This window comes from Bufo bufo, chromosome 3 (assembly GCF_905171765.1).
Source record: "Bufo bufo chromosome 3, aBufBuf1.1, whole genome shotgun sequence".
Taxonomy (NCBI): domain Eukaryota; kingdom Metazoa; phylum Chordata; class Amphibia; order Anura; family Bufonidae; genus Bufo; species Bufo bufo.
Window position 1 is genome coordinate 586,537,673 of NC_053391.1, and position 14,278 is coordinate 586,551,950.

At 39.0% G+C, this 14,278-nt stretch overlaps 1 protein-coding gene across 8 annotated transcripts in view; it reads left to right on the forward strand.

The window, feature by feature from the left end:
* Positions 1-14,278, forward strand: part of HOXC4 (homeobox C4) — a 132,811-nt gene that overhangs the window by 111,875 nt on the left and 6,658 nt on the right. For 4 of the 8 annotated variants that reach the window (XR_005777727.1, XM_040425838.1, XM_040425837.1 and 1 more), the window contains exon 2: positions 7,660-7,694. The exons of 2 other annotated variants lie outside the window; for them this stretch is intronic. The gene's annotated coding sequence lies outside the window, so the exon portion shown is untranslated. Of the gene's footprint in view, positions 1-7,659; positions 7,695-7,744; positions 7,818-11,364; positions 11,386-14,278 lie in introns of those variants that run through there. 2 more of the 8 variants (XM_040425839.1, XM_040425840.1) reach the window with 2 other exon arrangements.

Here is a 14,278-nt window from a genome sequence, read left to right on the forward strand (position 1 = left end):
AATCCTTGCTAATCCAATGTTTCCAGAAGGACTGGTCCTGTTCCAGAAATCCTGCAGCAAGGATAATGGGCTAAAGGAAATTCGTGGATCGTGTGATAGCAGAGCAGAGTGGGAGCTGCAGCTGTCAACATGGGGGCTGCAGTGTAATTATGCAGTGTCTAGTACATTACCCCCAGGCATCATACAGTCCTGCTAGTAGCAGCACCAGGCTTGTAAATATCACCCTAATGTGCCACAGCCATAAACACTGCACTGTTAGCTCCATGTCACCCTCCTCCCAGTGTGCCGGTGACATTACTGCCACCACCTGCAATAAACCACAGAGGCTGCTGAGATTTAAATACAACTCTGCGACCCCACTCTGTTCTGTTTGCTTAATGTACCTATTAAATGGGCCCATCAGCCCACAATTACACCATCTAATTAGAGACAACGGCATTTCTTGGGATGGAAAAGTCAAAACAACTTCAGGAACAAACGATTTGGCAATTACAGTTATCGTTCCCCGTCTGATAATACGAGCTCCACCGACATCAGGAGGGGACGCAAACACAAGGAGGTCTACAGTATATACCTGTATACACCAGGACAAAGTACTCTACAGTATATACCTGTATACACCAGGGCAAAGTACTCTACAGTACATACCTGTATACACCAGGGCCAAGTACTCTACAGTATATACCTGTATACACCAGGACAAAGTACTCTACAGTATATACCTGTATACACCAGGGCAAAGTACTCTACAGTATATACCTGTATACACCAGGGCAAAGTAGTCTACAGTATATACCTGTATACACCAGGACAAAGTACTCTACAGTATATACCTGTATACACCAGGGCAAAGTACTCTACAGTACATACCTGTATACACCAGGGCAAAGTACTCTACAGTATATACCTGTATACACCAGGGCCAAGTACTCTACAGTATATACCTGTATACACCAGGACAAAGTACTCTACAGTATATACCTGTATACACCAGGGCAAAGTACTCTACAGTATATACCTGTATACACCAGGGCAAAGTACTCTACAGTATATACCTGTATACACCAGGGCAAAGTACTCTACAGTACATACCTGTATACACCAGGGCCAAGTACTCTACAGTATATACCTGTATACACCAGGACAAAGTACTCTACAGTATATACCTGTATACACCAGGACAAAGTACTCTACAGTATATACCTGTATACACCAGGGCAAAGTACTCTACAGTATATACCTGTATACACCAGGGTAAAGTACTCTACAGTATATACCTGTATACACCAGGACAAAGTACTCTACAGTATATACCTGTATACACCAGGACAAAGTACTCTACAGTATATACCTGTATACACCAGGGAAAAAGTACTCTACAGTATATACCTGTATACACCAGGGCAAAGTACTCTACAGTATATACCTGTATACACCAGGACAAAGTACTCTACAGTATATACCTGCATACACCAGGGCCAAGTACTCTACAGTATATACCTGTATACACCAGGGCAAAGTACTCTACAGTATATACCTGTATACACCAGGACAAAGTACTCTACAGTATATACCTGTATACACCAGGACAAAGTACTCTACAGTATATACCTGTATACACCAGGGCCAAGTACTCTACAGTATATACCTGTATACACCAGGGCAAAGTACTCTACAGTATATACCTGTATACACCAGGGCAAAGTACTCTACAGTATATACCTGTATACACCAGGACAAAGTACTCTACAGTATATACCTGTATACACCAGGGCAAAGTACTCTACAGTATATACCTGTATACACCAGGACAAAGTACTCTACAGTATATACCTGTATACACCAGGGCAAAGTACTCTACAGTACATACCTGTATACACCAGGGCCAAGTACTCTACAGTATATACCTGTATACACCAGGACAAAGTACTCTACAGTATATACCTGTATACACCAGGACAAAGTACTCTACAGTATATACCTGTATACACCAGGGCAAAGTACTCTACAGTATATACCTGTATACACCAGGGTAAAGTACTCTACAGTATATACCTGTATACACCAGGACAAAGTACTCTACAGTATATACCTGTATACACCAGGACAAAGTACTCTACAGTATATACCTGTATACACCAGGGAAAAAGTACTCTACAGTATATACCTGTATACACCAGGGCAAAGTACTCTACAGTATATACCTGTATACACCAGGACAAAGTACTCTACAGTATATACCTGCATACACCAGGGCCAAGTACTCTACAGTATATACCTGTATACACCAGGGCAAAGTACTCTACAGTATATACCTGTATACACCAGGACAAAGTACTCTACAGTATATACCTGTATACACCAGGACAAAGTACTCTACAGTATATACCTGTATACACCAGGGCCAAGTACTCTACAGTATATACCTGTATACACCAGGGCAAAGTACTCTACAGTATATACCTGTATACACCAGGGCAAAGTACTCTACAGTATATACCTGTATACACCAGGACAAAGTACTCTACAGTATATACCTGTATACACCAGGGCAAAGTACTCTACAGTATATACCTGTATACACCAGGACAAAGTACTCTACAGTATATACCTGTATACACCAGGGCAAAGTACTCTACAGTATATACCTGTATACACCAGGACAAAGTACTCTACAGTATATACCTGTATACACCAGGACAAAGTACTCTACAGTATATACCTGTATACACCAGAGCAAAGTACTCTACAGTATATACCTGTATACACCAGGACAAAGTACTCTACAGTATATACCTGTATACACCAGGGCAAAGTACTCTACAGTATATACCTGTATACACCAGGGCAAAGTACTCTACAGTATATACCTGTATACACCAGGGTAAAGTACTCTACAGTATATACCTGTATACACCAGGGTCAAGTACTCTCCAGTATATACCTGTATACACCAGGGCAAAGTACTCTACAGTATATACCTGTATACACCAGGACAAAGTACTCTACAGTATATACCTGTATACACCAGGACAAAGTACTCTACAGTATATACCTGTATACACCAGGGCAAAGTAGTCTACAGTATATACCTGTATACACCAGGGCAAAGTACTCTACAGTATATACCTGTATACACCAGGGCAAAGTACTCTACAGTATATACCTGTATACACCAGGGTAAAGTAGTCTACAGTATATACCTGTATACACCAGGGCAAAGTACTCTACAGTATATACCTGTATACATCAGGGCAAAGTACTCTACAGTATATATCTGTATACACCAGGGCAAAGTAGTCTACAGTATATACCTGTATACACCAGGGAAAAAGTACTCTACAGTATATACCTGTATACACCAGGGCAAAGTACTCTACAGTATATACCTATATACACCAGGGCAAAGTAGTCAACAGTATATACCTGTATACACCAGGGCAAAGTACTCTACAGAATATACCTGTATACACCAGGGCAAAGTAGTCTACAGTATATACCTGTATACACCAGGGCCAAGTACTCTACAGTATATACCTATATACACCAGGGCAAAGTACTCTACAGTATATACCTGTATACACCAGGGCAAAGTACTCTACAGTATATACCTGTATACACCAGGGCAAAGTACTCTACAGTATATACCTGTATACACCAGGGCAAAGTAGTCTACAGTATATACCTGTATACACCAGGGCAAAGTACTCTACAGTATATACCTGTATACACCAGGGCAAAGTACTCTACAGTATATACCTGTATACACCAGGGTAAAGTACTCTACAGTATATACCTGTATACACCAGGGCAAAGTACTCTACAGTATATACCTGTATACACCAGGGTAAAGTACTCTACAGTATATACCTGTATACACCAGGGTAAAGTACTCTACAGTATATACCTATATACACCAGGGCAAAGTAGTCTACAGTATATACCTGTATACACCAGGGTCAAGTACTCTACAGTATATACCTGTATACACCAGGGCAAAGTACTCTACAGTACATACCTGTATACACCAGGGCAAAGCAGTCTACAGTATATACCTGTATACACCAGGGCAAAGTACTCTACAGTATATACCTGTATACACCAGGGCAAAGCAGTCTACAGTATATACCTGTATACACCAGGGCAAAGTACTCTACAGTATATACCTGTATACACCAGGGCAAAGTACTCTACAGTATATACCTGTATACACCAGGGCAAAGTACTCTACAGTATATACCTGTATACACCAGGGCAAAGTACTCTACAGTATATACCTGTATACACCAGGACAAAGTACTCTACAGTATATACCTGTATACACCAGGGCAAAGTACTCTACAGAATATACCTGTATACACCAGGGCAAAGTAGTCTACAGTACATACCTGTATACACCAGGGCAAAGCAGTCTACAGTATATACCTGTATACACCAGGGCAAAGCAGTCTACAGTATATACCTGTATACACCAGGGCAAAGTAGTCTACAGTATATACCTGTATACACCAGAGCAAAGTAGTCTACAGTACATACCTGTATACACCAGGGCAAAGTAGTCTACAGTATATACCTGTATACACCAGAGCAAAGTAGTCTACAGTATATACCTGTATACACCAGGGAAAAGTACTCTACAGAATATATCTGTATACACCAGGGCAAAGTAGTCTACAGTATATACCTGTATACACCAGAGCAAAGTAGTCTACAGTATATACCTGTATACACCAGGGCAAAGTAGTCTACAGTATATACCTGTATACACCAGAGCAAAGTAGTCTACAGTATATACCTGTATACACCAGGGCAAAGTACTCTACAGTATATACCTGTATACACCAGGGCAAAGTACTCTACAGAATATACCTGTATACACCAGGGCAAAGTAGTCTACAGTACATACCTGTATACACCAGGGCAAAGCAGTCTACAGTATATACCTGTATACACCAGGGCAAAGCAGTCTACAGTATATACCTGTATACACCAGGGCAAAGTAGTCTACAGTATATACCTGTATACACCAGAGCAAAGTAGTCTACAGTACATACCTGTATACACCAGGGCAAAGTAGTCTACAGTATATACCTGTATACACCAGGGCAAAGTAGTCTACAGTATATACCTGTATACACCAGAGCAAAGTAGTCTACAGTATATACCTGTATACACCAGGGAAAAGTACTCTACAGAATATATCTGTATACACCAGGGCAAAGTAGTCTACAGTATATACCTGTATACACCAGGGCAAAGTAGTCTACAGTATATACCTGTATACACCAGGGCAAAGTACTCTACAGTATATACCTGTATACACCAGGGAAAAGTACTCTACAGAATATATCTGTATACATCAGGGCAAAGTACTCTACAGAATATACCTGTATACACCAGGGAAAAGTACTCTACAGTATATACCTGTATACACCAGGGAAGAAGTAGTCTACAGTATATACCTGTATACACCAGGGCAAAGTAGTCTACAGTATATACCTGTATACACCAGAGCAAAGTAGTCTACAGTATATACCTGTATACACCAGGGAAAAGTACTCTACAGAATATATCTGTATACACCAGGGCAAAGTAGTCTACAGTATATACCTGTATACACCAGGGCAAAGTAGTCTACAGTATATACCTGTATACACCAGGGCAAAGTACTCTACAGTATATACCTGTATACACCAGGGAAAAGTACTCTACAGAATATATCTGTATACATCAGGGCAAAGTACTCTACAGAATATACCTGTATACACCAGGGAAAAGTACTCTACAGTATATACCTGTATACACCAGGGAAGAAGTAGTCTACAGTATATACCTGTATACACCAGGGCAACGTAGTCTACAGTATATACCTGTATACACCACGGCAAAGTACTCTACAGTAAATACCTGTATACACTAGGGCAAAGTACTCTACAGTATATACCTGTATACACCAGGGCAAAGTAGTCTACAGTACATACCTGTATACACCAGGGCAAAGTAGTCTACAGTATATACCTGTATACACCAGGGCAAAGTAGTCTACAGTATATACTTGTATACACCAAAGTAGTCTACAGTATATACCCGTATACACCAAAGTAGTCTACAGTATATACCTGTATACACCAGGGCAAAGTAGTCTACAGTATATACCTGTATACACCAGGGCAATGTAGTCTACAGTATATACCTGTATCATATACATGGGATCTTAACTGAAGATACCACACTAAAACAACGAATCCTGTCACATAGGCATGCTGGAATTTATAGTGCACTGAAGGTTGACTATCAATGAACAAATGTGTGATCCACATGGAGATGTTCAGGAACCTGGTTATGTAATTATATACAGTGCGAGAAATTATGGGAAATGATAAGAAGGACCAATAATAGATAACCATAGAAAGTAGACAGATCAGAAGAAAACGGGAGATATTAACAATGTATGTGTGTGAGGTGTGTGTGTGTGTGTGTGTGTGTGTATCTGGTATGTGTGTGTGTGTGTATCTGGTATGTGTGTGTCTGTGTATGTGTATGTGTGTGTGTGTGTGTGTGTGTGTGTCTGTGTATGTGTGTGTGTGTGTGTGTGTGTGTGTGTGTGTCTGTGTATGTGTGTGTATGTGTGTGTATCTGGTATGTGTGTGTGTGGTGTGAGGTGTGTTTGTATTTTACTTTTCCTGCCCACCAATTCACCCTACTCTTTGTATTGTTCCTGCCTCTCTCTATTTGTTCTGCTTGACTTTCAAAACGAAATCAAGATGATTTTATTTTACTTTGCTGTTATTCTATGGTTAGCTATTGTATAATTTAGGTTTAACTTGTTTGAATATTTAAGAATATTAACTCCTAGTCTAATATATATTTACACACACGGAGATAACTTAATAGATTCAATTAGTTTGTATCATATGCAAATTCTAAAAAGGTAAAACAGGAATTTTGGATCTATTTATTCGTTTCCATGGGAAGCAAAGACTGCATCATTTTATGTGAAGAGCCAGTTTCGGGTCCCTTATCCACCTGAGGCTGATTCTCCAATGTTCAGTTGTTTCCAAACATCCCAGGGACCCTCAGGTCCCACCTGCACTGCACATACAGCATCAACACCTTCAGAATAAAAAAAAGAATCAGGACAAGTTTATAGAAACATCTTTATTGTGTATTTCATGGTAAATACAAGCAGATGCTATCATAATATCTGAATTGATATGAAATATCAGAATCCAGATGAGGAAATGTTGTTACAGAGGATACAAATGATGAGGCTGCTTGGCATCAGGAGAGGTCAGTGAAACCTAAGGGGATAACACGGTTATTAAGTTAAACAAAATCAATTTTAATCAGCTATTCCTTTTCTAATGGCGAATTTCCATTTGTAAATTCTATCAATGCAATACATTTCGGCAAGGCTCCGAGCTGTAATGTGAATGATAGGACCTCCATGCTGCGGAGAGTTTTAGGTTGCCACATAACCCTTTAAATGCCAGGTCGACTCTATTTATTCTCTTCTTTTTACCCCATACACGTTGTGTCATTTCCCACAAGCCATATCCAGGACCAGATGTGATACAAAGTAGCATTGGATGGTATGGCAGCACATACATAGATGTTCTTCCAGTCCAGTGACCAATCTATTCCTCCTTTCCTCCGCAGGTTCCTGAGCACAAGGTCCCCGGTTACAACGCTAGGTAAGACTATCTGACCAAAGATGAAAGGAGAATAATGGTTATTTATATGGAGCCCATGTCCATCTGGCAGCTGAAGTGTTAAGCGGCGGTGGCAGAGCTTCATAGAAGGGGCCATAAACGCCGGTAGGTGTCCTGCCCTGATCACAGGAAGCAGAGACTGTCTCTGTACTCTGGGAATTCCTCGGATTTGCCATTGCTGTTGCACAATTCCCAGAGGTGCCTCAAAAACAAGAATGAAAAACAAGAGAGGGTCCATACATGTGTTAAAACACGACTGCTGCTTCCTGGGAATACACAGTGGTGTGAACAGGACCTCTAAACGGATCCAAGAAAACTATAGATCTATTGCATAGGAACTGGCAGTAAAATAGTGTAAAATCCATATTACAACACAATAGTGTCCATAGATTCAACCAATGGAGAATGAAAATAATAATAATAATAATACTAATAGGGTTAAAATGAAATAAGAGGGAACAAACACAATACCTCATAGAAGCATAACATACACTGTGCACAAACATAGCAGACAAGCACACAATGTAAACTGTAGTCACTGTACAACACATAAACACACTGACACACATAAGCACACAGATACATAGACACACTGACACACATAAGCACACAGATACATAGACACACTGACACACATAAGCACACTGACACACATAAGCACACAGATACATAGACACACTGACACACATAAGCACACAGATACATAGACACACTGACACACATAAGCACACAGATACATAGACACACTGACACACATAAGCACACAGATACATAGACACACTGACACACATAAGCACACAGATACATAGACACACTGACACACATAAGCACACAGATACATAGACACACTGACACACATAAGCACACAGATACATAGACACACTGACACACATAAGCACACTGATACATAGACACATTGACACATAGACACACTGACACATAGACACACTGACACATAGACACACTGACACATAGACACACTGATACATAGACACACTGACACATAAACACACTGACACACATAAGCACACTGATACATAGACACACTGACACATAGACACACTGACACATAGACACACTGACACACATAAGCACACTGATACATAGATACACTGACACATAGACACACTGATACATAGACACACTGATACATAGACACACTGACACACATAAGCACACTGACACACATAAGCACACTGATACATAGACACTGACACACTGACACATAGACACACTGACACATAGACACACTGACACATAGACACACTGACACATAGACACACTGACACATAGACACACTGATACATAGACACACTGACACATAGAGACACTGACACACATAAGCACACTGATACACACACAAACACACGGACACACATAAACGCAAGCACACTGACACACACATAAATACACACAGATAAACACACTGACACACATAAATACACACACATAAACACACTGACACACTTCTCTGCAAAAAAAAAAAAAAAGAAATAGATTGAAGTAGGATAGGAAAGAAACTAATTAAACTGGAAAACCTATGAGACCAGTGGTAAGAACAAAGCATCAGACAGTCAATAAAAGCCAGAAAGGTGAGAATGAGACAAAAGCCTGAGAACAAACAGTGCACAAGGTGTGAAAGGACAGGGCTGAGCTGCCTGGGAGTTTTCTGTCTCCCACATCTGCTTCTTTCATCGCAGAATGAGCCATTTCTTTCATGTTCTGTCTGTCTTCAGCTGCATAATCACCAGCCCAAGTTGTTCCTGTGCTACCTTTATGGTGACATTGGCCCTGATCATCTGCTTACAATTGGTGAAAATATGACCTATAGAGTCCAGGTTACTGCAAGCCAACATCAATATGTCCCCTGCCCTTTGCTTACCTTCCATCACAAACAATCCATTCACAAACTTCACATTATGCCAGCAAATGGAGAATTGTCATTTCAGAGTAAAGCAGGGGCTTAAAACAGCTGTGAATATCTAGTTAATGTTGGACAGATGTGTTTCTTCCATGTTCATAGCAGCACAGAGCATCAGTCACATCCATGTACAAAGTGTATTTAATGTATCATATGTTCCACAATAGTAACCTATACACATCTCCTGTTTCCACACCTCTTGCTCATAGATCTGTATGGTACTTTTTGTCTACATGTGTTTCTCCATACATTTACAAATACTTAAGCATGCACTTATCAAGGTCTACACGTTTTGCACATTAGCACATACATACCCGGTGTACTTATATATAAACAGGGCATATACGATAAGGCAATAGTAAAACCTATATGTAATTGTACATGGCTCCCAGGTCTACATAACATCCTGTGCATACATGGTCCTGAAGTCTACACCTGTTGCTCCATGCTCTTACATATAGGTCTACATGAGTTGCTCCATGTGTTTGTACATGTCACTGAGGTTCACATGTGTATATCTCCACATACACAGACAGGACTGTACAATTGTAGATGGAGAATGCCCCTTTCATCCAGTGAGGGCTCCCATCTGGGTCAGGATGGTTTTGCAATTGCAGTATATGTGTGTATATTTTTTTTCTGTCTGAAAGCTAATTTCACCCCTCTAGCAGAAGAAAATACAAGCTGACAACTTATAAATCAGATCTAGGTGCCTATCACTCAATCTTTGCATAAATTATGAACGTGAGCGCAGGAGCAGACGATCTGTCCTTAGATTCCAGGTCCCACTAACGGGTTTATTGATGGCTGTGTGGTATAATAACACCCAACATAAATGCCACTTAAGGGAAAACACCCCCACCACCTTATAGCAGGTCTACGGACTCAAATGGGCTATCAAACGACCTTCTAAATGGGAGCTTGTTCACCTTATAACTCAGCATGCATTGACACATAAAGACACAACAGTACAGCTAACAGCACCAGCATAGCAGGTCCTGGGTCTGCCTGCATATGGAAATATCTGCAAGAAAAGATATAGACAGAAATAGAAATGGATAGATAGATAGATAGATAGATAGATAGATAGATAGATAGATAGATAGATAGATAGGAGGATATATAGACAGATAGATAGATAGATAGATAGATAGATAGATAGATAGATAGATAGATAGATAGATAGATAGATATGAGATAGATAGATAGATAGATAGATATGAGATAGATAGATCGATAGATAGATAGATAGATAGATAGATAGATAGATAGATACAAAGATATAAAACAAAGAAGATATGTATGGAGATAGATGATAGATAGATAGACATAGCATATATATTCACAAACATAGAAACACATACATACTGTACATACAGCTATACATGCAGACACATACATACAAGCACAATGAACGTACACATACAAAAGTTAAAAAAAGCTACTGTAGTGTAAGTCTCATGAACACATGTATATATTATATAAGTATATTGTAGTTATAACAATTTATACAAAGTAATGCAACCCAATTACTAGCAAAAAGACATGCACAAGTATTATTAAGCGAGAAGTAGTACATTTTGATATTTTCCATGTCAGTAAATGTACTGATTGCAGGGCAGAAAGGGTTACTGTTTTCCCCATCTCCATATTATTCATACAGCTCCGTTTGTATATATATATTTTTTTACAGTGTAATGTTGGGATAAAAAAAGTATTAAACAAAAACAATTGCAATGCATCAGACAGGAGGTGAGGACCATGGAGAACAGCAGCAGCTCACTGCTCATGGACATGTCTTCATTTTCATTATTTTTTATTTTGCATCTTCTATTAATCTCCCCGCACCTTTCTGTAATTCTTGTGACCCGGATTCTCCCTTCACCTCTTTTCATCTTTCCTTGTGTCTTTTGATGTCTCAGATTTTTTTTCCCTTTACCCCCTATAAATCTCCCACCGTCTTCCAGGACGCTTCTTTATCTCCTGTAACCATCTTCTGATCTAAAGTTTTCCTTATCAACTCATTTTCTGAAATGTGTAATGTCAGCCAGTACAGTCCAACAGTGGATTATCCCTGGATTGTAGATAAAAATCCTCATCCTTCTAGGGTCCTACTGAGGCTTCTCCGTCCTTCCAGGCTCCATAGAAGTTTTCACAACATGTTCAGTGTAACTTTGTGCCCATGATTCCCATGAGTGGCTCCACCTTCTGACCTAGTCTGGGGGGGGCGAGATATGGTTTTATTATTTAATCTTTTAAAATAATAATATTAATTATAATAATAATAATAATAATAATAATAATAATAATAATAATAATAATAGGAGATGTCTTTGTAGAGTGGGCCTTTTGGGCTGTGGAAAGTTCAGCTATTCCTTTTAATGGCAAGTCAGGACCTTAAGGAACATTATTTACATTTTGTGGCAACTCCATGTTATAGTCCATAGAGGAGGGAAGAGATATCAGATACCACATTCCCTTGGTAAATATTGAAAATCAACTCCTTTTAGACTTCAGAGAAGGGCAAAAAGGGTGGGCATGGAGGTTTGTAAAATGTAAAAACATTTCATCTAGTCCTCCCACCTCTAGTGCCCTTGAGCTACTGATAAAACAGTGTTTATAGTGGATTCAAGTATTTAAGTGGTGCTTATACACACACAGGTACTTGGGTCTTTCAAGATCAAAGATGTGATAGAAAAATATGGATTTCTCCATGGGATCACTGGTTAGTGATGGCAGCAGTGATGCTCCAAGGATCCAGCAGCACCTTGCACTGGTCCTCAGCACAGGAGACCTCTAATTGCCCTCAGATGAAGCTTACTATCTGCATACACAATCACTTCATCACTACATCGATTCTCAATTGCCTGCTTTGTCAATAGTAACTGAGAAGAAGCTGCTGGTTTGCAACCTGCGTTTCAAATGCCTTATTTTCTGTCCCCATCCTATGGAGGGGAGATCTCCTCATCTCCAGGAGGGAATTGGTTGCATTTGATCGTTCTGGTGTTTATTCAGCATTGTTGGGTGTTTTTATACAAAAACCTGAATATTGCTCCTTAAACACTCCAAACAATGCAAAACATGACCTTTACCTGATGTATTTTATTCTCCCCTCAGTATATTAAATGAACCCCCACAAACACTCAGTGCCTTTAACCCTTTCACTATCTAAAAAAATAACTTAGAATAAATTCATTGCATTAACCCTTTCGCTATAGTAGAAAAACAAAGCCTATTTGCTTAGTGTATTAACCCTTTCGTCGTATAAGAAAGAAATAGTACTTTAACTGCATTCATTACATTAACTCCATCAGTAGTAAACTTTCACCTACATTCATTATATCAACTTCATGGCTATATTAATAATCCCACTATTCAGTTCCATTTTATTAACCCTTTCAGGACATTTAAAATAGACCTTTAATGACATGTATTATAATATGTATTTAACGTTAAATATTATACCTTGATAGGCATCAGTTAGAGTAACCCATATATATAACCCATATATTTAACTCCATTAACCCCCATTGCTAGATGACCCATAAACTACATATTTTTTCATGGTAACCCTATGTGTCCAGTACAGCCTCATATGAGGATACTGCCAAGACTACTGTGTACACATGATAACGTTGTGTCTGTGAAATCAGAAGCTTTTGAGATAAACCTATTCCTGGCAGCCTACAACCATAGCTTCTACCTATGAAATAATAGTGTCAAGTTTTCTCTCCACTTTTGCAGCATCTTCTTAAGATTCGGTTGCATTGTCCTGGAGATACTAATTCTGCTTATAATAGAGATAAAGAAACAGAATAATATCTGGTGTTATACTCAATACATAGACAGGCTCAGTAATTCCAATGCACGCTGAAAGTGGTGATAAAATACCGAGAGATTTAGACTGCAAATATTATAAGAAACCAGATTTTATTTGCAAATGATATTTAATAACAATCAAATAAATATTGATAATTATAAATAATTGAACAATCGTGTTTACAAACACACACATCCATCTATCTATCTATCTATCTATCTATCTATAATCTATCTATCTATCTATCTATCTATCTATCTATCTATCTATCATAAATACATGCATATTACTATCTTTTTTAAAAGTACATTAAGCATCCTCAAATGCCTCCCTTTCTACATATCTGTCATTTCTATACTAAAAGTTGTCAATATTAAATTCTGCTCCCTGGTTTAGTCATGACATGGGCACATACCTCGGCGTGTCATATAATCTATAGATAAGTGGCATCCTGAGAGGAGCAGTGTGTCCCAGCGAGTGGGTAGCTGCACCTCAATATCCGCAGCATTAAGCCCTGCAGAGTTCATGAACTACACCCATTGTGCACACCCAAAGAACAGCACTAGAAATCCTTTATAGCATCTACATGTGGGGAATAGATATATATATTTTTTTTAAAGAAAGGCACAAAAACAAGAAAATGAAAAAAATAAAAACAACTTTATTTTTTTTCCAGCATAAAAATGAAACATCAAATTACTTTGCCTCTGGCTCCCATTTTTCCCTTCTACATTATAACTAGTTATTGAACTAGCTATGAGATCTAAAGGCCATTTGTGTGGAGACAGATTTCAACTGAGTTGTACCATCAATATTCTGTGGCAG